At 42.6% G+C, this 23,925-nt stretch overlaps 2 long non-coding RNA genes across 4 annotated transcripts; one reads left to right on the plus strand and one right to left on the minus strand.

Moving 5' to 3' along the window:
• Positions 1-291: 291 nt before the first annotated feature.
• Positions 292-16,345, plus strand: LOC123755916 (uncharacterized). The gene is made up of 5 exons (XR_011222939.1): positions 292-396; positions 545-632; positions 2,132-2,257; positions 2,787-2,896; positions 16,210-16,345. It is a non-coding gene; the product is annotated as an uncharacterized lncRNA (long non-coding RNA).
• LOC123774085 (uncharacterized) lies at positions 15,081-23,797 on the minus strand. Of its 3 annotated transcripts, XR_011222937.1 has the most exons (6): positions 23,545-23,796; positions 23,161-23,248; positions 21,257-21,384; positions 20,611-20,722; positions 16,188-16,389; positions 15,081-15,199 (listed from the first exon to the last, which is right to left on the minus strand). It is a non-coding gene; the product is annotated as an uncharacterized lncRNA (long non-coding RNA). The 3 variants fall into 3 exon arrangements; XR_011222938.1 differs by having other exon boundaries at positions 15,081-16,389; positions 20,611-20,714; positions 23,545-23,797; XR_006774895.2 differs by having other exon boundaries at positions 15,081-16,389; positions 23,545-23,793.
• Between the last annotated feature and the right edge of the window lie 128 nt (positions 23,798-23,925).

Genomic DNA, 23,925 nt, shown 5'->3' on the forward strand with positions numbered 1-23,925 from the left:
TCATTGATTTGGTACATGTATGTTTCTCATAGTTTGGGTATACATTTGATTGTATATATTTCAGTTTCCAAAAATAGATCTCATTAAGTACTCGGGTATGCAATTACGTCGAGCCGACCAATGACAGTAGAGGTCGCGACAATGTGACGTCAAGTGAAAATGAGAAACGTGATTGGCTATTGAGTCCACCTGCTCATTGAGGCGCAACGGAACGTTATTTTGCCCCTAGAATTAGGTGAGTAGAGGTGTACAGGTTAGTGTTAGGGCGTGATGTTACTCTTGAGCTGGTACCCCGTTACCCTTTGGGGTCGCTAGGGCTGACAGACCCCCCCCTAGGTAACACTGTCACTCTGTACACCGTCAAAACGCACATAGGGGCAAAAATATCTATTATTTGTAGGTGTCGTATATACCCCCTGTTGGGGGGGGGGGATATATACTGCGATATTTGTTAGTCCTGACTCATAATCAGTAGTAAAAGATATTTAATAATGTTTACGTACTGTATTGATTTGTAAAATTGTATTTTATTTTGTTTCCACAGCAGTCTTGAAGGAGCGATGATTGGAGTCATACCCTGGCGAGCAGAAGCTGGTGGCAGATGTTAGAGTTGTGCTACTTGAGTTACCAAGGTATGATGGGTGTATCCGGCACAAGTGAAATAGTTAGGGATAGTAATATTGTAATGGGATTAGCTTAATTTTGAGCCTAGTTTTGGCAATGGAGGTTTGACGAGTCATTACTACAGCCATATGAGGACCCGCATCAGTGTTAGTTTTAAATATGAAAACCTATGAGTTACGGTAATGTTAAGTGGTGTAACAAGTAGTTCAAATAGTCAAGATTTTTAGTCTGGAAGGAGGATGGTGTTGCTTCCGGTAACTGCTGCTTAAGAGTAGTGATAAGTCGGTGTATAGGCTTTGGCCGGTCTCGCTGGGTTTTATGGCGAGTGTAGTGTTGTATACAATTTTAAAGTGGTGTTGTCCCTCCCTCCCCAAGACTTTACAGTGTTTGGGTTACCTGGGTACATAATTTGAGGTATGAGGGGGGGGGGGGGACAATACAATACGTAGCCTTCCTGTCCTCGTCGAAGGACGTCGACATAAATTGACCCCGAGTCGTTTGACGTACAAAGTTAATTGGTTTATAATGTTAAATATACAGCATGAAATAAGCGCGACCTCCTTCGTAGGACAAAGATCTCCTAAAAAATACAGCTCAACAATATAATTGATACGTGTAGTGGATGCGAAGGTTCCGGTTGACTTGCGACCAATGGCTGATTAATTTCAACTGCAGATGTGAGCCTCGTGACAGTATTTGTCTTGTTTACTGTAGGTGGGTGGCGACGGTAGACGTGGGAGTGTGTAGGTGGTGGTTATGTTGTTAATATTGGTGTAATTGTGTAGTGAGCGGGATAGCGTGCGCTCTACTAGTAGTGTAGGTGGAGGCAAAATTGGGAAAAAACATGTCAGTAAGTCACTTGTGTAACTTTAGCTTCAGGTATTGGTCCACGATCTGTTGGTTATCATTGTGTAGCAGGAAGCATATGGTGTTGCATTGATTTTGTAGTGTTAATTGAGAATTGTGTACTAGGAACATAGTCTCCTTTGCCTGGAACATTATCAGGCAATGTGTTGTGATATAGGTAGCGCAATTACTACTGGTAGGTAACTATTGGGCAGTTAATGTTGTCTAGGCCGAAGTGTAACATAGACGCTTATTGGGGGAAGGGAGGATGATTATGCGCGATAACGAAACCCGAAGAATTGTAAAGCCAGTGTTTAGCTTCGGATTATAGGTATACCCGACATGGTGTAGTGTGTGGGGAAGGGTATTGTGATGGTTGCGCTTTGATGGTATTGAAAAAAATATGAAAACATGTCTTGCACCTCTGACGAGTGCTATGTATTCTAGTTTTCCCCTCATGTAAAGTGAGTTAGACGTTGGTAGACATATCAGAAAGTAATATACAAATTGTTAGAGGTTGAATTATACAATTATACTAGAGGAAATGAAATCGGAGGGAAGAAAAAATTGTGTAAGGAGTTTGTACTAGAGTATACATAAATAGATGGTTGTAGCCCTTAAGAAATGATGTCAAGGTTAAATTGTATTATATTTCATTCAGATCAGCGTGTGGAGAGGTGCTGGGTGGGCGAAACAGCAATGTTGAAGTATGTTAGTGATGAAAACATGAGGGTGGAGGGCAAGCAACGCCACACTGCAGAGTAATGGAAGAGGGTGTGACCTGCAGGTGAGTGATATGTTAATTTCAACACATTTTGCTCCAAGAAATGAGTTACGTAGTCCATAAAAGTGAAATGGCAAGTAGTAGTTAATATAATCTAAATCCTGAAATAATGTGTAATTTGAGCATTAAACGCCATGAGACCCAGCCTTACTAGACGGAACACTTTATTAAATAAAAAGAAAATTGGTGGAAGTGAACATAAGGTGTGGAAGAATGGGTGTGTATATATGAATGCTCCGCGGTATTCATGTATAGATGGTGAAATACACATTAAGAACAGCTCCCAGATAAGAGAATAAGCTTAGTTGATTACCCCCCCCCCCCCCCCGGTGTCTGGAAGGTGGACTGGCTGTTGGAATCATAACTCAGTGCATGTCCCATTTGCAAAGTGGCCCATGAGGCACCCCCGTTCGCTCCCAAGCTGTCTTGTGTTTTGAACAGTGCATGTTCGTGTATTTGATATGCGATAAACATTCCTTATCACCATTACTATATGAATGTTTAGAATCGTGACTACCATATATTTTCGCAGGTGACACGCTTGAGGACCCTCGACGTGGATGACGTTTGTACCATCGTGTGTAATTACTCTCAGGGGACAACCTCCAGCTGTTGAAGGATCAAGTTTCTCTTCCATAGAAGGTACGACAGAATGAGAATTGGTTGTAAATGTTTATAGTGCAGAATGGTCGATCATGTCAATTGATGGTTAATAGATATCGAGTTGGTTTTGAATAGTTAATAATGTGGAATATATATAAGAGAACTAGGATGGACTCGCGTAGACTGCGTGTCGTTACAGAGGTCAGTAAATATGTTGTCTGGTCAATGAAGGGGAAATATAGTTGATGTAGAGAAATAATGTTTGGTAAATGTTGAATCATAAATGAATAGATAGTTGTAGGGAATGATAAGTAAATATTGAAATTAGAAGTACCTAATATTTGTCTGAGATTACACGAAGAACTACGTAAATAGGAAGACTAGGTACCTAATTAGGAAGACTAGGTTAACGATAAATACCTAATATTTAAATTAAAAGTTACGTAATTTGATGGTCATTGTTTTGTACATTGGTTTAAAATAGCGTAGTATCTATTGTTATCCAATATTGTAATCATGTAGCCAATGGAAACCAAACGCGACCATTGTGATCATTGCTGTGTGATGGGGTTTGAAATTGGTGTAAGGTGCCTAATAATGTTAGTATAAATGACCAATCAAGCTGTGAATGTAATCTGAAGTTTAATATAGGAATTTGTAATATACCTGTACCTTATAATCTCACGTATTTAATTTTGTTTGTAATGTATCATTGTATTAATTTCGCTCTAATTGACCTAGTAAAAATTATCTTAGAATAATGATCTGGGCGAAAGGGTGCGCGTACTAATGGCCTTACAAGTGTAAATAGCATGCTATGTATTATAAGAAACCCAATGTACCTTCTTGTATATATAAATGTGATTGTATTAACAAGAATGGGAAAGTAATAAGTTGTTAATATATGGGAAACGTTACAGAATTTAAATTGGTAATAGATATAATTGTAAAGGAGACGTGAATGTAGTGTTAGATCATTGAGTGTAAATGACTTACCTGCTGTAAACGGTGGCTATATACAATGTTATATTGTCTTTCAGTTACCCCTTGGTGTTATGGCTCAGAAAATAGTTATCCGGAATTGATTTCTCTTTGACCCGCATCAGAGGTCCAAGTGTCTTGCTGTTACCTTGGTCTGGCTTGCTGTTACCTTGGTCTGGCTTGCTGTTACCTTGGTCTGGCTTGCTGTTACCTTGGTCTGGCTTGCTGTTACCTTGGTCTGGCTTGCTGTTACCTTGGTCTGGCTTGCTGTTACCTTGGTCTGGCTTGCTGTTACCTTGGTCTGGCTTGCTGTTACCTTGGTCTGGCTTGCTGTTACCTTGGTCTGGCTTGCTGTTACCTTGGTCTGGCTTGCTGTTACCTTGGTCTGGCTTGCTGTTACCTTGGTCTGGCTTGCTGTTACCTTGGTCTGGCTTGCTGTTACCTTGGTCTGGCTTGCTGTTACCTTGGTCTGGCTTGCAAGTAGGATTTGTTTCTCTTCAATTGATTAAAATTGATGCATTGCCCCCGTGCATGTTTTATTAAGTTATTAAAATTGTTGGTTATTGTATTGAGTTATTGATGAAGTAACGTAGGTTGTGGTTGTTGGTTAGTTACAAGCCTCATGGCTTTGACTTGAAGATGTTGGTATTGCGTACCATTAATTTAGTACGTGAAATTATTACAGGAAATTATTGTGGGTCAAGCTGGACGTTATTTACTGTTACTGGTTTTGTGAATCTTTAACTTGTTTGGCATTAAGTACCTGAGGTAGGCTGTGATAGGCGCGGAGTAGGGCCCCCCCCCCCACCCCCCTTGCTTTAAGATTACTGGCCCTGCATTGACGTGTAGTTACATCAGCTAACTATTGCCGCAAATTATGCAGCGTATTGCTGCAGGTGTATCTATTGATTGCAGGTATGTTTGTTGATCATTTTTGTTATCGCTTTTAAGTTATTAGGTAAAGTGAGGTAGGTTAGGTTAGGTGGTGTCACAGGCCTCCGGTCCCTAGCTTTAAGTTTTCATTGATTGGTATTTTGCATACATGTCCTTAATTGATTAATGAAATTTTTGGAGTGTCAAGGTGCATGTTTGTTAGACATTTGTTTGTTTACTTAAGTGAAAGGTGAAGCATAAGTTAAAATCAGGTAGGATGTGCTAGACGCTGCCTTGGGGCCTCATGCCTGTCGCTTTAAGTTTATCTTGGACTCATATTATGAATAGTTGCTTCAGCAAATTGTTAGTTATGCATTGCTTCAGTGCATGTTATTTGACGTCGGGTTGTTCGTTTATACTTGTGTTGTTGACTTTAGTACCGGCTAGGTGTCATTACTTAATGAGAGTTTCGTTGACCGGTACCAGTAAACGTGTCCAGTCGTTGTGTCTGGCCGGTGTATGGCGAAATAATCTGCAAGCTCCCGGCTGCTGGTTATATGGAGACATGTGTGGCCTCCCAGGCCGCTGGTTATCCGACCCGTTCTCGCAAAATCGTAAAGTCAATATTGACTTATTAACTACGTGCATAGGTGATATACTAAACATAAGATACCCTTAAAAAGAATCATAGAAAACACCGACCTTACCTAACCTTGTTAGTATCTTAAGATAAGCATCTTATTGCTTCGTAATTACAATTATTACCTAACCTATAATAGGTATAGGTTAAGTAATAATTGTAATTACGGAGCAATAAGATGCTTATCTTAAGATACTAACAAGGTTAGGTAAGGTCGGTGTTTTGTATGAATTTTTTTAAGGGTATCTATTATGTTTAGTATATCACCTATGCACGTAGTTAATAAGTCAATATTGACTTATTAAATTTGCGAGAACGGGTTTGGTTATCCGAGGTGTTGTGTGCTCGGTGTATGCGGGAAGATAGTGCTGGTTCCCAGGGCGGTGGTTTATGGAGACGTTTTTGTCTGGGGAATGTAGCCCGGAAGGTTGTGATAGCCACGGGCGTCTTAGCTGACTGCGTTTAACCCTTGCACTGCTCACCTATTTTCGGCAAAAATGTCTTGGTGCAATTGTCAAGGACATATTGTTGTTCTTTTTACAAATGTTGCGGTAAATTTACTGTCAAAATGTTTCCAAAGTCAACTATTTCCATTTCAAAACAGAAATAGTAATGAAAAAAATAAAATATAGGCAAATTAAAAAACAAAGAGCACAACTCTTGGTTTGCGCAGTGCAGTGGTTAAGGGCTGTTCTCCAGCCACGTTGTTCTTGTGGCGAGTTAAGGCGGCGATGTTAATCAGGTGTTATATATATATTGGTCATATAAATATGCGGACTTCGAGGGTGCTGGTTTATGGATAGGTTTTACAATTAGGGATCCCTAGGGTTGTTGGTGTCCATTTAACTGTGGCTGAGATTGGCAGATTTTGAAGTTGTTGGGGTACTGGTGGTCGCAGATGCTCATTGACACAGAGTAAAATCATTTAGGCGTCTTAAGGCAGTTTCTTAGGGTAAGTATTTATCTGTAAGATGGTTTCGGAGGGCAAGATACAATGGATCTGAGTGTAACGGACTCGGGCATCATCGTTATAATTTGTCATTGTGGACGCAAACATGTTTAGGTTGCGCCTTAAGACGTGTTTCTTATATTTGAATAATGGTTTTAATTAGATATTGATTTGGTATCATAGACATAGTTGTTATATAAATAAATAAGGTTGTTGTTTTATATTAATGTAATTGAATAAATTGAAAATAATTATTGGTTGGTAGATGGGTGCTCCTGTAATCAGTTCTGCCCTTGACTCAGATACGGTAATTTCCCCCCCCCCTTAACCTTTGTTTGTGTGTGTGTATTTCGCGCCAAATTTCTGGTTTGGTTGGTAGTTGGGTTAGTTCCCTACCGACTAGTTTCCTGGAAGATATTGTTCTCTTCCTTTCCCCTGTAGTGACTCCTTTCCCCTGTGGCAGTGTTCGTTTGTGATAGTTTTCCCACATGGTATCAGCCTGGGTTTATCCATTAATGACAGTTCGTTTCCGGAAATGTCGCCCTGCTCTTCGAAAATAAATAAAGCACGTTTATAGTGCATGGGCATTTCTGCCCACCCTTACTGCCTTAATATTTCCAGAACCGAGTACGGAAGGCGCACAAGGTAGACCATTGATGAACCAGGAAAATGGATGGAGCCCGAGGAGAGACTACTGGACCCATGGGGTCGACACACATTCCTAGTTAGAGCGGGCAGCCGACGCATTCGGGGTTTGGGTTTCCGCGTGGGTTAACCTAACCCAACCCAACCCTGGCGGGGTTTGCGGTGCCCCGCCGGAATGGCCAAATTGATAAGCTTGCAGATAGCTACCCCCTCCCCGCTCAGCTCGTTGTCGCCGTCTGGGGGCTTAGTGGGCGGCTGCCGGAGTGTGATGCTCCTTGGGACAGTCCTCTGTCCTTTTCTAGCCTTGTGCTCCTGCTGCCGTCCTCTCCAATTCTGCTGGGCATCTTTTCCTTTTCCTTCTGTTTCGTTTTTCTCCCCCCTCTTCTCCTATCTGCTTGCCGTTTCCTGCCGACCTTTTGCTCGTTCTGGTTCTTCCCTTGGACTTCTTCTACTTTGACGCCCGGGTGCTTGAGGAGGCATACTCTTGCACCCGTAGAACTGCAGTACCCGACGTCGAGAGCGAGGGGAACCTTTTATTGTCAATCCCCACTTCGTCACTGAACCCGATCTCGACGGACTGTCGGTTTCTTAAGGTGGCGTTTGTGGGGCGTATACTCACGACGCACCCCTAGGAGGCCCCGACAAGATCGGCGATAGCTTCTTGTTGGGTGTCCTGCCTCTAATTGTGGCTCCATGGTGGGTGTGGGGGCACATTCGTGAGTGAATTCGTAATTTCGTCAGGATGATAACCCCTGTTTCAGCTGCTTCTGGCTTACCTTTTCAGGCTCGTGGGGTGGGCGACCAAGCCCCCGAGTCGGTCCGTATTGGAAGATCGGGCTCTGTAGCCTCCGCTGCATTGGGCCCCGACCTTGCTCCTCCTTTGGCCTCTCCGACTCCTTCCCCTGGCTCCCCTCCCTCCTCTGTGGTTGAGTCGAGCCCCAAGCCCCCAGTGGTGACTACCTCGTCCCCTGGCGCGGCTCCTTCTCTAGTTGTAACTACTGCGCCTTTTAACCCCTCTCTCTCTGGGGGTTCTCACCGCCGTTCTCGTCACGGCCGCCCTCGCTCGATTCCTTCCAGTTCTGCTACCTGACAAGCCTTGTTTGGTCCCGCTTCGTGGGCCAAATATTTTGATCTCCTCCCTCTTGATTCTGCGCCTCCTGACGATTTCTCCCTTCATCGACATCTCATTGATTCCGTGGATGCCTCCATTACTTTTAACCCCACTCGTCTCGGTACGCGTGTCGTTGCTGCTCCTTCTCAGGATGCTGCTTCCCGCTTGGCTGCCTTATCCTGCCTTGGCGAGACCCCCGTTCGGGTCTCGAAGAACGTTCAGTTGAATGCCAGTGTTGGCACTATTTTGCTCCCGCCCCATGTTGCGACCGGTGTTCGGGACCTACGCGACTGCCACGACGATATTCGACATATCCTCGCTGCCCAGGGCCATTCTATTCTCCAGGTGGACACGTTTACTCGTCCCCCTCGTGGTAGTCGCCGTCAACCCCTCCGGGTTGTGAAGATTACCTTTGATGGTAGGACCCTTCCACCCTCTGTCATTCTTGCTGGTGCCAGGTGCTCTGTCCAGGAGTACATTCCTTCTCCTCGGCTCTGCAACAAGTGCTGGAGGTTTGGGCATGGTGCCCTCCGCTGCTCCGGGACTGTCTCTCTCTGTCCTTTGTGTGGTGGCGAAGGTCACTCTAAGTCGGAGTGCGCTTCTCCCCAGGCTCGTTGCCTCAACTGCGGTGAGGCCCATCCTACCTTCTCCCGTGCGTGTGTCCATTACAAGCTTGAGGCAGCCGTCCTCAACTTGAAGCACCGGGAGCGTTTATCTTTTCCTGAGGCGAGGCGCCAGGTTCGCCGGCTCCCGCCTTATGCTAATATCTCTTATGCTCGCATGTTGCGCTCTTCCTCTCCTCGTCCTTCCCGCCTTCCTCAGACTCACAACCGTTTCCAGGCCTTGGACCCTGATGCGCCCACTGCCCCCTCCTCTGTCCCTTTGGGTTCTCTCCCGAAGGATCCTCCTCCTGGTCCTCTGTCTGGGGTTCCCCTTCCTTCTACCCGGTCTGTCGTGTCTTCTGTGTCTCCTTCCTCGTCCCCCTCCGATCCTCCTTCCCATCCTCTTCCTCCATCTATCGGCTCTCCCCGCCGCCTGTCGGTGCGGGCGGATGTCCATCGCTCTCCTAACGGCCGTCGTGTGTGCTCTCGTTCGGCTTCTCCTGTTGAGACACTGGAATCCGTTGCCCGGTACGTAGTTGCTGGGACACCGGTCTCTTTAAGTCAGAAGCGTAAGCCTGGCTCCTCTCCTTCCTCTTCTCCGGCGGGTAAGAAGGCTTCGCTTTCTTCCTCAGCTCCTCCTTCTGGCTCTGTTGCTCCTTCCACTCCCGTTTCAGTGCTTGCGCCCCCTGTTCCTGCTATGGAGGTTTCTTTGGCCCCTGCTTCCCTTTCGGTTGCTGCTCTTGCTGGGGTGCGCTCCTCTCTTTCTACTCCCCCTCTTCCTGCTGCTGTCCTTGACTGCTCCTCTCCGTTGTCTCCTCCTCCTCCTCCTCCTCCTCCTCCTCCTCCTCCTCCGGACCCTGCCCGCCCACCTCTGATCTGTTCTCCCGTTTCCTTCCCTCCGTCTTTGCTCAGTTTACCCATGCCCCCTAACCCTGACTTTGCTGACCCTGATCCCGACCCTGATATTCTTTAACGTGCTCTGTTGGTCTTTCGCCTTTGTTTCTTCCTTGTTCTCTGTTTTTGTCCTTTCTCTTCTCGTCGTTGTCCATTCTTCAATGGAACGTTCGAGGTTATTACGCCAATTTCCTCGAACTCCAACTTCTGGTTTCGCGGTTTTCGCCCCTTTGTGTCTGTCTCCAGGAGCCGATGCTTGGTGCTCGTCCTGGTCGTTTTCGTGGCTATTCCTTTCTCTCCCCCCCCCCCCCCCCCAGCCATTGCTGGGGCTTCTAATTCTTCTGCTCTCTTGATTCGGGCTGATGTTCCCTTTGTTCCTTTACTTTTTCCTTCGCCTCTCCATTGTTCTGCTGCTCGTATCTTTGTGGGGAAATGGTACACAGTTTGTTCCATTTATCTCCCCCCGAGTGTCCCGCTCTCTCTTCCTGATTTGAAACACCTCCTAGACTCCTTGCCGGAGCCTGTGCTCCTGCTGGGTGACTTCAATTGTCGTCATTCTCTTTGGGGTGACGTTCTGACGAATACCCGGGGTCGCCTCCTTGAGCCGTTTCTCCTCTTCTTCCCTGTCTCTTCTGAATTCTGGTGAGCCCACTCATTTGGACTCTCGAACTCGCACCCTTTCTTGTCTTGATCTTTCTCTCTGCTCTTCTTCTCTTTACTTAGATTTCACATGGCAGGTTCTTGATGACCTCCATGGAAGTGATCATTTCCCCATCCTTGTTTCCTTTTTCTCTTTTCGCCCTTCCCTCTCTTTCCCTAGGTGGCAGTTTGCTAAGGCGGACTGGACCCTATTTTCCCTCAGTGCTACTCTCTCTGACCTCTCCCTTCTGCCCCTCTCTCGCGCTCTCCTCCTTTTTCATGACACTGTCTTCGACGCTGCCCTCCGCTCTATTCCTCGCTCTTCCTCTCGGGGTCCACGGAAGTGCGTTCCCTGGTGGAATGCGGACTGTGCTCGGGCTGTCCGCTGTAAGCGTGCAGCCTGGAAGAAGCACCGCCGTAGGCAGACGACCGATTCTTTTCTTTTCTTTCGGAAAGCGAGTGCGGTGGCCCGTAGGGCCATCCGTACGGCTAAACGTGAATGTTGGGCATCTTATGTCTCGACAATTACGTCCGAAACCCCTCTGGCCCAGATCTGGAAGCGTATCCGCAAGATAGCGGGTAAGTTCGTTCCCGATGTTTCACCGGTCCTTCACCTCCATGATACTCTTGTGGCGGACCCGTTGCAGGTCGCTTCCGAACTGGATTCCCACTTTTCTTCTGTTAGCTCTGGTCTTCATCTTCCCCAATCTTTCCTTCTTCGTAAACCTGTTCTTGAGTCTCGTCCTTTAGATTTCTGCACTCATCTTCAGCTTCCCTATAATGATCCCTTCTCTCTCTCTGAACTTCGTTCTGCCCTGGCCCTCTGCGGTTCTACGGCGGCGGGCTCCGATGGTATTCATTATGAGATGCTTCGCCATCTCCCTCCGAGCACGTCTCAGTATTTACTGAGTCTGTATAATCAGATCTGGGAGTCGTCGTCAGTCCCTGAGGACTGGCTCGATGCCGTTGTCCTCCCTGTTCGCAAACCGGGGTCTCTGGGTACTTCCCCTAAGGACTTTCGCCCTATTGCTCTCACAAGTTGTGTCTGCAAACTCTTTGAACGTATGGTTAACGTTCGTCTGATGTGGTTCCTGGAACACCATCACCTCCTTTCCCCTTCTCAATTTGGTTTCCGCAAGTGCCGCAGCACGACAGATGTCCTGGTGAACTTGGAGGTCTATATACGTACTGCTTTTGCTGCGAAGACCTCCGTTGTTGCCGTCCTTTTTGACCTAGAAAAGGCTTACGACACCACTTGGCGTTATCATATCCTATCTCAACTTCATTCTTTTGGCCTTCGTGGTCATCTCCCTCTCTTTCTCCGCAGCTTCCTCTCTCGTCGTTCCTTTCGGGTGCGCCTTGGTACCGCTCTCTCTCCCTCTTTTCAGCAATACGAAGGTGTGCCCCAGGGTAGTGTTCTGAGCACTACTCTTTTTCTGGTTGCCCTCAATGGTCTTCTTTCCTCTCTTCCTTCTGGTGTCTTCTCCGCTCTCTATGTCGATGATCTTACCCTTTGTTGTCAGGGTGATGATTCGCCTCTCCTTCAACGCCGGCTTCAACTTGCGATTGATGCCGTGTCGTCTTGGGCCACAGGTCATGGCTTCAAGTTCTCTACTTCTAAGACTTGTGCCATGACTTTTACGCGGAAACGGGTTGTTCTTCGTCCCTCTTTGTCACTTTATGGTCATCCCCTTGAATACAAAGATTCCGCGAAGCTTTTGGGGTTATTCCTTGACACTCGTTTGTCTTGGTCTCCCCATATCTCTTACCTCCGTGTTGAGTGCTCTAAGTCCCTTACCCTCCTTCGGGTCTTGTCCCATACTTCTTGGGGGGCAGATAGGCGCACTCTCCTTGCTTTACATTCCTCTCTCGTCCTGTCTAAGCTCGATTATGGTTGCCCTGCTTACTCGTCTGCTTCTCCTTCTACTCTTCGCCGTCTTGATGCTTTGAGGCGCAACCCAGTGGTTGCGCCTCAGTTCTGGTGCCTTTCGTTCGACTCCCGTCCTTAGCTTGTATGTTGACACTGGCTTCCTGTCTCTCCAGGACCGCCGTGATCGCTACTGTCTTCGCTATCTTGCGCGGTCCTTGCAACATCCTTCCTCTCGTCTCTGTCGTGCTTTAACTTTTACCCCTCCTGCGGTTCCTGTTCCTCTTCACCACCTCCCTCTTTCTGTCCGGTTATCTCGCCTGCAGGATTCTCTTTCCGTTCGTATTTCTGATGTTTCTCCTCGTGTTGTTCCTTCTTTGCCCCCGTGGAGGGTCCCTCTTCCGCGGTTTTGTACATCCTTGACTCGTATCACTAAAGCTTTTACCCCTCCTACAGTTCTAAAACGCCTTTTCCTCGAGCACTTTTCTTCTCACTCCCGCTCCGTTTCTGTCTTCACCGATGGGTCTAAGTCAGCGGACGGTGTTGGCTACTCTGTTGTTTTTCCTGATCGCACTTATATGTGTCGCTTGCCTCCGGAGACTAGCATCTTTACAGCGGAACTTTATGCTATTCTCTATGCTCTTCGTCTCCTGCTTTCTCGTTGTCAGTCTTCCTTTGTGGTTGTTGTTGACTCTCGTAGTGCCCTCATGGCTCTCGGGTGCTTTAATCCAGTTCATCCGGTAGTTGTCGAGATCCAGCATTGGCTGTTTCTCGTTCACAGTAAATTTAAGTCGGTTGAGTTTTGTTGGGTTCCCAGCCATATTGGCGTGTCTTTAAATGAGCGTGCGGATGCTGCCGCTAAGGAAGCTGTCCGCTCTTGTCCCATCTCTCGTAAAGGCGTTCCGTATTCCGACTTTTACCCGGTTATCCATTCCTTAGTCCTTACCCGTTGGCAGGCTTCTTGGTTGTCTGTTACTGGTAACAAGCTACGTACTCTTAAATGTTGTGTTTCCTCGTGGCCGTCCTCCTTCCACCGTAACCGGCGGTGGGAAACAGCTCTAGCGAGGTTGCGTATTGGCCATACTCGCTTAACCCATGGTCACTTGATGGAGCGCCGCCCTGCTCCTTATTGTCCTAGTTGCATTGTCCCTCTTACGGTCGTGCATGTCCTTCTTGAATGTCCTGACTTCCAGGACGAGCGTGTGTCTTGCTTTCCGACCGCCCCTCGCGGTCACCTGTCCCTCGATAGAATTCTTGGTGACTCGGATACTTTTGATATCGTTCGCCTTATGCGTTTTTGTTCTCGTATTGGCATCCTTGGTGATATTTAGCGCCCTCTGATTATTTTGCGTATTTGATGGTGCTACATAGCCTTCCCGGTTTGGTGCCTTCTTTTGATAATTACTTACTTACTTACTTGCAGATAGCTAAGAAATAATATCATTGATATGGGAACTGTAAATAGTGTAAATAAAATAATGCCAGTTTAAATGACTACCTATATATGTGGGTTTTAATTGTAATTGATAAGGACTAATCATAATAAATATTCCATAATACTTTATTGTTATCCACTAGTCAATAATTATTGAAATCATGTTAATGAGCAAATATTGTTAAGGAATCAAATAGGTAATAATTATAGTAATAAATATATAATAAGATATAATAATAGACTAAATAAAAATATTTAGCATTAAAAATGAAATAAGTGGGGAATCTGAGCACGTTTTCTGCGAACTTCAGAAAAAAAAAATGCTTTCGAGTAGTGTTAGCGTTGAACATTTGTTTCAACATGTTACTTACACAACGTTCAAGTAAAAGTGTATAGACATACAAATTGAAATAGGTATGGATAATACGTTTGAAACTTTGTTTATTTGTCCTCAGTAGTAATAGTTACGAGATTTTCTGAGACAGTCTCCAGTCTCCAAACACAGTATCACACGGACTGTGACGGAGAGGGCATAGATAGTGTTATTATTAATCATGGAAGAAAGTAGTGAGAAGAATGTTTGAGCGTTAATGGAATACATTTTAGTTGGGTGGATGAACAATAATATACTCATAGATAGTAGTGTATTAACGTAAAAAGTAAAATTTGATTGTTGTATTTGTACTCATTGAAATGTTTTTTTTTTTTTTTGGGGGGGGGGGGGGGGGGTTAATGGTTAGAAATACCCTAAGGTACTCGTGAATTTTTTTGACTATTTTGTTAACTGGTCTCAAATAACATAGTGGAAGTTGAATACATAATGTATTTTCGAGTGTTAAGATATTTAAGTTTCTATAGTTATTGATAAGTAGTGTAGGACTTAAAATTGTTTTGATGAGAGTATACCTCGGAGGTACAATACTTCTGTCCCAGGAGTCCAACATTTATATTGTGTGGTTACTATATGAAACAGGATTTGTAGTGTGAGAAATTGTTGGCCATTGAGGTTGTGGAAGTAGAGTGGAGTAGGAATACCTTAAACTACTGTATCCGTTGTATAGGTAAATATTATTGTCAATAAACATACTTGAAATGAAGTGTTTGTATCAACGTGTTTGTATATAAACGTGCTTTGCTTGAAAGTTGAGAAATGAACATCAATCATGGAAGACGTTTGGGAGTTGATGTATTCGTACAGACAAATCCACTAGTAAAAGTGATATTTAGAGAAATCATTTTTATAATTAATGTTTATTCTAACAACTATTAAACAACTATTATTTACTTTAAGAATGTTTTTTAGTTTAGAGTAATAACAATGAATATTGAAGAATAATGTTATTGAATATTATTGAACAATATTGAATATTATTATTGATGAATAATCTTCATCAATTATTTCAATATACTGGTTAATATTGAAGAATAATAATATAACAGTCAATAAATATTATTTCATAAATATTTGTTTCACTACTATTCTTTGAAAATTAATATTATTAATCTAAGCACGTTTATATACATACGTACATGTGTTTTGTAGTCACCGGTGACAACAGGTTTTTAACAATAAATCAAAAAACAACCTTCAATTCAATTATGTTTATTGAGACAATATTAAATACATCTAAATTCGATACACTAGTTTACGGTATTTCGATTCCAATCGATTTGCAGAACCTGAAGGGCCCGCACACATTCAGTCACTGAAAATACAAGATTCCTGTTTAATATAGTAACCACAGCATATAAATGTGGCCCAAAATTCTTGTAGCTCAGAGGTATAATGATATCACACATCCAAACCATTTTAAGTGGTCAACTACTTATTGATAACTATACAAACTTAAATACCTTGACACTACAAACAACACGATGTATTAAACTTGAACTATGTTATTTTAAACAAGTTAATATTATTTTGTTAACATAAACTCACGATTACCTTAGGGTATTTCTACCCATTCCCGCCGCACAATTTCAGAGTACAAATACAACAATCAATTTTAACTTTTCACCTTCATATACTCTTAGATAGTACTATATTAGTGTACATCAACCACACTAACTTTAAACACATTAACGCTTCAAGATAATATTCTCTCTACTTTCTTCAATGTTTCATAATCAAACTATGACCTCTCCGTCACATTCCGTTAAATACAAACTTTTCTCAGACACTCTCCCAACACACTACCTATTGTCAAAGTGACCACAAACCAAACATTTTACAAACATCAAAGCTATTATTCATATCTATTTTCTATTGTATTTCTCTATACCGTTTTACTTTATCAGTTGTCACTACAGAACGTTAAACGCTTTATTAATATATTAATAAATATTTATCTTTATATATAAAATATTATAAATATTATATATTTATATGTTTTTAATAATATATTAATATTTATCAATACTATAAAGTTATTTTTCTGACCTTGCAACCAAACAGCCACTTCTTTATTTTATAGTGCTAAATAATATATTAGTTCATTATTATATATTATAATGAGCAATTATTTTCAATTATTAAAATAGCTATTTACCATGATTCATAACTATTTATTGACTAGTGCTTAACAATAAAGTATTAACCTATAATGATCATTCATTATAAAGTACTAATCAATTCTAACTTAACAATCTATACATAGTATATGAAAGTTGCATTTATTTAATTACACTAATTACATTTCATGCGAATATTTCGTAGATATCTGCGGCCTGATCACTTTGGGGGTTCCGACGGAGCACGCACAAGGGCGAACGCCTCGGCTGGCCGCTGTAACTAGGAATGTGTGTCCACCTCATGGCCGCAGTAGTCTTGCCCTCGCCCTCCATCCCTTTTCCTTCTTCATCAATGGTGTACCTCGTCCTCCTTCCGTACTCGGTTCTGCAAGTATTAAGGCAGTAAGGGGGGGGGGGGGGGGTGGGCAGAAACGGCCATGCAGTATGAACGTGACAGCCAAGGAACCTAACCCTTAAGGGTACTGCTGCAATGACTTTCTAAAAGGAGGTTATCTTGAGATAATTTCGGGGCTTTAGTGTCCCCGCGGCCCGGTCCTCGACCACGCCTCCACCCCCAGGAAGCAGCCCGTGACAGCTGACTAACACTCAGTAACACTGTCACACGGGAAAGGAGTCACTTAGAGGGCAAAGGAAGACAAAACGATCTTCAAGGAAAATACTGTGTAGCGAACTAAGGTAACTACCAACCCGACCAGAACTTTACCGGGTCAAACCCGCACAACTAAAACAAACATTGGTGCAAGGGGGGGGGGGGGCAAACAGTTACCGTATCTGCGTCAAGGCCACAAATTATTCAAGGGGGAGGGATCTAGCAACAAATTTCTTTTCTAACTAATCAATTACAATATTATATACAAACACAACAATCAATATTTATATTACCACTATGTATATAATATATAAATAAAACCCTATTTCAAATATAAGAAACACCTCTTAAGCCGCAACTGCAACATGCATGCGTCCACAGTGACAAATTATAACGATGGTAACAGTCACTTACAGTTATCTCAACTGTATGTTCGCCTCCCAAAGCATGTTACAGCTCAATAGTTACCCTAACAAACTCCCTTAAGAGCCGTAAACACTTCAGTCACTGTCAATGACCATTCTGCGACCACCAATACCCCTACAACTTTGCCTCACATCCCGAGATCTTAAAGTGAAATGGACACCACGAACGCTACGGATCCCTAAATGTCAACTAATTTTTTTATTTAATATATGCAAATATCACAAATAACGACGAATATAGTAAACAAACTCCATGACTCATAATAAATTACTACGGACAAGATGCGATTAATACAATGAATGACAGTACTATAAATTATTGTAGCAACTAATGATTATACATTTTTATATATACATATATACACACACACACATTCACAAGCAATAACTAGTACCTTACAAATATAACCAAGTTTTCACTAACTGTCAAAGACAAGCACTACAAGGATAGGGAAAAGCAACAAATACTCATTCCAAAGTACTAGGTCGCAGGACAATTAGCCCGCTAACAGGGCGGCCACGCCCACCTAAGGCCTCCACAGGGGTCCCGGCTAGGCCAGTAACGCACTGCCCCAGCTAATGGGCCTAGTACGGGGCAGACCGAGCGAGGATACAACTACAGCGACTAAAACAAAGACCTATTAATAAACTACTTAAATAACGACTAATGATACAGTACGAACTGTATAGATAAATACGTCAATGTCCCACACTGCGGAGGAGGAACCAAGCAGGGAAACCCTAACCTTAACAAACCAACAATAACGTACCATCCACAACACGAACACTACTGGTCAATAACGGCTTAACAAACAACAATTGCCAAATGTAAACTGTAAAATCATCCCTCTGAACATCTCCTACAACACCTGAACGTGGACCATGTTCCACCTGAACACCAGCAAGCTGGGACACCAACATTGACCAACAACGTACCAACAGTCCCGGCTCGGACACTAGGCCAGACTGATCGACCACCTGCAACAGACCATCGGCCGCTAGAACAGTGACACGTCGCACGAAGAACATCGGCCGGACATAAACCCCTGAACGAAGGCAGCTAAGACGTCGGTGCCTGTCAAAACCTTCCGGCCAGACAACACGTCTGGATAAACCAGCGCCCTCGAACACCGCATATTTATATGACCAATATAAATATAATACCTCAATAACATCGCCGGCTTAACTCATCACAGCAACTGGAGAGCAGCCCTTGAACGCAGTCAGCTAAGACGGCAGTGGCTAGGACAACTTTCCTGGCTACATTGGCCAGACAAAAACGTCTGGATAAAACACCGGCCTGGGAACCACCAGTATCTTCCCCCCTACACCCACCACACAAAACCACTGGAAACGTTTACTCGTAGTGGTAAACGAAACTGGTACTGTCTACCTGTCAGTACTTAATGACAAAGTCAACAAAATCAGTATAAAGGGAAAACGAGAAGTAAAATGACATGCACTTAAGCTATGCACAACTAGCAATAAATTGCTGAAGGAACTAATCATAATATGAGTCCAACATAAACTTCAAGGGAGATGCATGACGCCCCAAGACCGTCTAGGACATCCCACCTGACTTAACTTAAAGGTGAAGCATAACTTAAACATAATTGTAAACCAGTAATGTACACAATGCAGCAACAGCGATGTACAATGCAGGATTTTGGCATACAAAACTATACGTAAATGCCCCACAATAAACTTAAAGCAACAGGCAAGGGGCCCCATCCATCCAACTATCACATCCTAGCTCACTTTACATAATAACTTAAACAAATGTCAAACAACCTAAGAAACATCCAGCTTCACACTCCATAAAAATCATTAATAAACTATGGACACTTATGGCAAATATAACTCAATGAAAACCTTAACCTAGAGCCCTCAGGCCTGTGTCACACCAGCTACCCTAACCTAGCTGACTTTACCTAATAACTTACAAGCGATAACCAAAATGATATCTAAGTGTAAACCACTAATAAATAAACACACATGCAGCAAGACGCTGCATAAGTTGAGGGAATAGTTAGCTGATCTAACCAAACGTAAATGCAGGGCAAGTAATCTTGAGGCAAGGGGGGTGGGGGGCCGTACTCCGCGCCTATCACAGCCTACCTCACTTGATAACTTAATGCCAAACAGTAGTTAAACATTCACAATTGCACAACAAGTAAGAGTCAATAACATGCAGCTTCACCCCCATTAATTGCAGTAATAAGTGGGTCTATACCACAATCTGCTACGCATTGTGGTAACTGGGTCTATACCACAATCTGGTACGCATTGTGGTAACTGGGTCTATACCACAATCTGGTACGCAATACCACAATCATCTTAAAGTCAAATGCATGGGACTTCTAACTCAGGAAATGCAACATTCTACCTTACTTATTAACACTCTTCCTTCTTGTATTATTTAATGACTTCTCTTAATACAAAATGCACAAGGCCATTGCATAAATTTTAATATTTTGAAGATAAACAATTCTTAGTTTAAACCCAAACGAAGGTAACAGCAAGAGACTTGGACCCGTGATGCGGCTCCAAAATAATTTGTGAGCCGTAACACATTGTCAGTCACTCATACAATATTATACAATTTTATATACCCACCGTTTAGAGCAGGGTAAGTCAATTACAGTCAATGATCTAACACTACATTCACGTCTCCTTTACATTATCTATTACCAATTTATCTTCATTTCGCTAACGTTTCCCATACATTAAATAATTATTGTATAGCTTACAATGGGAAACTAATAACATTTATATATACAATAAGGTACATTGGGTTTTATAATACATAGCATGGTATTTACACTTCTAAGACAATTAGTACTCGCACCCTTTCGGCCAGGTCCTTATTCTAAGATAATTTTAACTACGTCAATTCTAACGGAATTAATAACATGATTCATACAGTGCAACAAACACATAAAACAACGATATATTAATACGTACAGGTATAAACCACATTGGTATATTAAAGCTCAAATTCCATTGACACCTTCATTCCTAATTTAAACATTAATAGGCACCATACACCAAATTCAAAGCCCATAAGACAACAATGATCACAATGGTAAACTTCTTTGCATTGGGTACATCATTACAAGATTGGGTAACACTACATACACTCCATTTTTAAACCTCAACTAACAAACTAAGATGCAATTAGGTACTTTATAATTTCAATATTACGTACTTATCTTAAACCTATCCTTCCTAATTAGGTACCTAGTGTAATCTAATAAAATTATTAGCAAATTAGGTACTTCTAGTTTAAATATTTACTTATGATTCCCTACAACTATCTATTCATTGACTCAACAATTCCCAAACATTATTTCATCTACATCACCTTCAATCACCATACCACATTTACTGCCCTCTGTAACGAGACGCCTTCTAGGCGAGTCCATCCTATTTCTCTATTATATATATTCAAGTTTCAATATCAATCAACATTAATAACGTCAAAACCCGCTGGATATCTAATAACCATCACATTACATGCTCGACGATTCGGCACTATAAACATTTACAACAAATTTTAATTCTTTCGTACCTTGTATGGAAGACAAACTTGATCCTTCAACAGCTGGAGGTTGTGTCCCTAGAGTCACTACACGATGGAACGTCACCCACGTCGAGGGTACTCGAGCGTTTCACCTCCGAAACTATTTTGTATTCAGGATTCTGAACATTCGTATACGATAAACATTCCTTATCACCATTAATATCAAATACACGGCCATGCACTCTTCAAAAAAACAACACAGCTTGGGAGTGAGGGGGGGAGGGGTGCCTCATGGGCCACTTTTGAAAGGGGAAATGCACAGAGTTATGATTCTAAGCCCCAGTCCACCTTCGACACTTTTGGGGGGTGGGGGTTTATCAACTAAGCTTAATCTCTTATCTGGGAGCTGTTCTTAATGTGTATTTCACCATCTATAGATGAATACCGCGTAGCATTCATATATACACACCCAACCTTCCACACGTCATGTTCAATTCCAGCAATTTACTTTCATTATATATTCAAAGTGTTCCGTCTAGTAAGGCTCCGTCTCATGACGTCTAATGCTCAAAGTACACCACATGATTCATTCACGAATGATAATATATTTAGTACTACTTGGGATTTCACTTTTATCCACTACGTAACTACATTCATGGAGGAACATATGTTAATTTCAACATATCAAACTCACCTGCAGGTCACAGCCTCTTCCATTACTCTGCAGTGTGGCGTTGGTTGGTCTCCACCAATGCTGCTTTCTTCACAAATAGATACTTCAATGCTCTGTTTCGGCCAGCCCGCCCCCCTCCACACGCTCCTCTTCATGAAATATAATGCGTAATATGCATCCATTTAACCTAAATATGACATGTTAAGGGCTACAACCATCTATTTGTCAATACTCGAGTCAAAACTCATTACACATTTTTTTCTTCCATGCGAAATCATTTGTTATAATTCTATAATTCAACCTCTAACAATTTGTAGATTGTTTAGATGATGAAAGACATCAGAAAGTAGAGTTACACGTTGGTAAACTATAATACAGCCAAACATGTATCGCACCTCACGAGAGGTGTTTTTTGGTTTCAATACCATCAAAGCGCAGCCATGACAATACCCTTCCCCACAATCAAAACACCATGTCGGGGGTTTAGCTACATTCCCAACCTATAGACGAGATTTACAATTCTTCGGGTTTCGTGATCGCGCATAATCATCCTCCCTTCCCCCAATCACCGTATCTTACAGTTCTGGCTATACAACATTAACTCCCCAATAATTACCTACCAGTAGTAATTGGGCTACCTATATCACAAATTTCCATGATAATGTTCCAGGAAAACGAGACTATGTTCCTAGTACACAATTCTCAATTCACACTACAAAAGAAAGTCCACACCATATACTTCATGCTACACAATGATAACCAACACATCCTGGACCAATACCTGGACCCGGATTCACGAAGCAGTTACGCAAGCACTTACGAACCTGTACATCTTTTCTCAATCTTTGGCGGCTTTCTTTACAATTATTAAACAGTTAATGAGCTCGGAAGCACCAGGAGGCTGTTTATAACTAACAGTTGATTGGCAAGTTTTCATGCTTGTAAACGGTTTAATAAATGTAACCAAAGCCGTCAAAGATTGAGGAAAGATGTACACGTTCGTAAGTACTTGCGTAACTGCTTCGTGAATCTGGCCCCTGAACCTTAAGTTACAAGTGACTTATTCTCACTTTTTCACCTTTGCCTCCACCTACACTACTAGTAGAGCGCACGCTATCCCGCTCACTACACAATTACACCAATATTAACAACATAACCACCAACACACTCCCACGTCTACCGTCGCCACCCACCTACAGTAAACATGACAAACACTGTCACGAGGCTCACATCTGGAGGTGAAATTAATCAGCCATTGGTCGCAAGTCAACCCGAACCTTCACATCCACTACACGTATAAATGATATTGTTCAGCTGTATTTTTTATGAGATCTTTGTCCTACGAAGGCGGTCGCCCTTATTTCATGCTGTCATATTTCACATTATAAACAATTTCACTTAATAATGCCACTAACATTTGAATCATAACTAAATGTTGATTTTTATCACCTATGTCCCTCAAACGACTCGGGTCAATTTATGTCTACGTCCTTCGACGAGGACAGGAAGGCTACGTATTGTCAACGGTTCACCCCCTCATACGTCAAATTATCTACCCAGGTAACCCGAACACCTTAAAGTCTGGGGGACAACAGCAATTTAAATTTGGATAACAATACTCCCCAGAGCGAGAGCGGCCAAACCCTATCGACAAACTTATTCACTACTCTTAATCACCAAAGTTACCGGAAGCAACACCATCCTCTTTCCACACTACATTTTTCTACTATCTGAACTACTTGTTACACCAATTAACATTACCGTGACATAGGTTTTCATATTTAAACACTAATGGGGGTCCTCATATGGCTGTAGTAATGACTCGTCAAACCTCCATTGTCAAAACTAGCCTCAAAATTACGCTAATCCCATTACAATATTACTATGCCTAACTATTTCACTTGTGCCGGATACACCCATCATACCTTGGTAACTCAAGTATCACAACTCTAACATCGGCCACCAGCTTCTGCTCGCCAGGGTATGACTCCAATCATCGCTCCTTCAAGACTGCTGTGGAAACAAAATAAAATACAATTTTACAAATCAATACAGTATGTAAACATTATTAAATACTTTTACTACTGATTATGAGTCACGACTAACAAATATCGCAGTATATATACCCCCCCCCCAACACGGGGTATATACGACAGCTAAAAATAATATAGATTTTTGCCCCTATGTGCGTTTTGACGGTGTACAGAGTGACAGTGTAACCTAGGGGGGGGGGGGGGGTCTGTCACCAAAGCGAACCCCAAAGGGTAACGGGGTACCAGCTCAGAGTAACATCACGCCCTAACACTAACCTGTACACCTCTACTCAGCTAATTCTAGGGGCAAAATAAGGTTCCGTTGCGCCTCAATGAGCAGGTGGACTCAATAGCCAATCACGTTTCTCATTTTCAGTTGACGTCACATACTCAATAGCCAATCACGTTTCTATTTTCACTTCACGTCACATACTCAATAGCCAATCACGTTTCTATTTTCTGTTTACGTCACATTGTCGCAACCTCTACTGTCATTGGTCGGCTCGACGTAATTGGATACCTTACTAGTTAATGAGTTTTATGTTTTGAAACTGAAATATATCAACTCAAATGTATACCCAAAGTCTGAGAAACATACATGTATCAAATGGATGAGAAATTATTATTTTTTCCCGATTTTACCTACTTATAATTATT

Source organism: Procambarus clarkii, chromosome 55 (assembly GCF_040958095.1).
Source record: "Procambarus clarkii isolate CNS0578487 chromosome 55, FALCON_Pclarkii_2.0, whole genome shotgun sequence".
Lineage (NCBI taxonomy): Eukaryota > Metazoa > Arthropoda > Malacostraca > Decapoda > Cambaridae > Procambarus > Procambarus clarkii.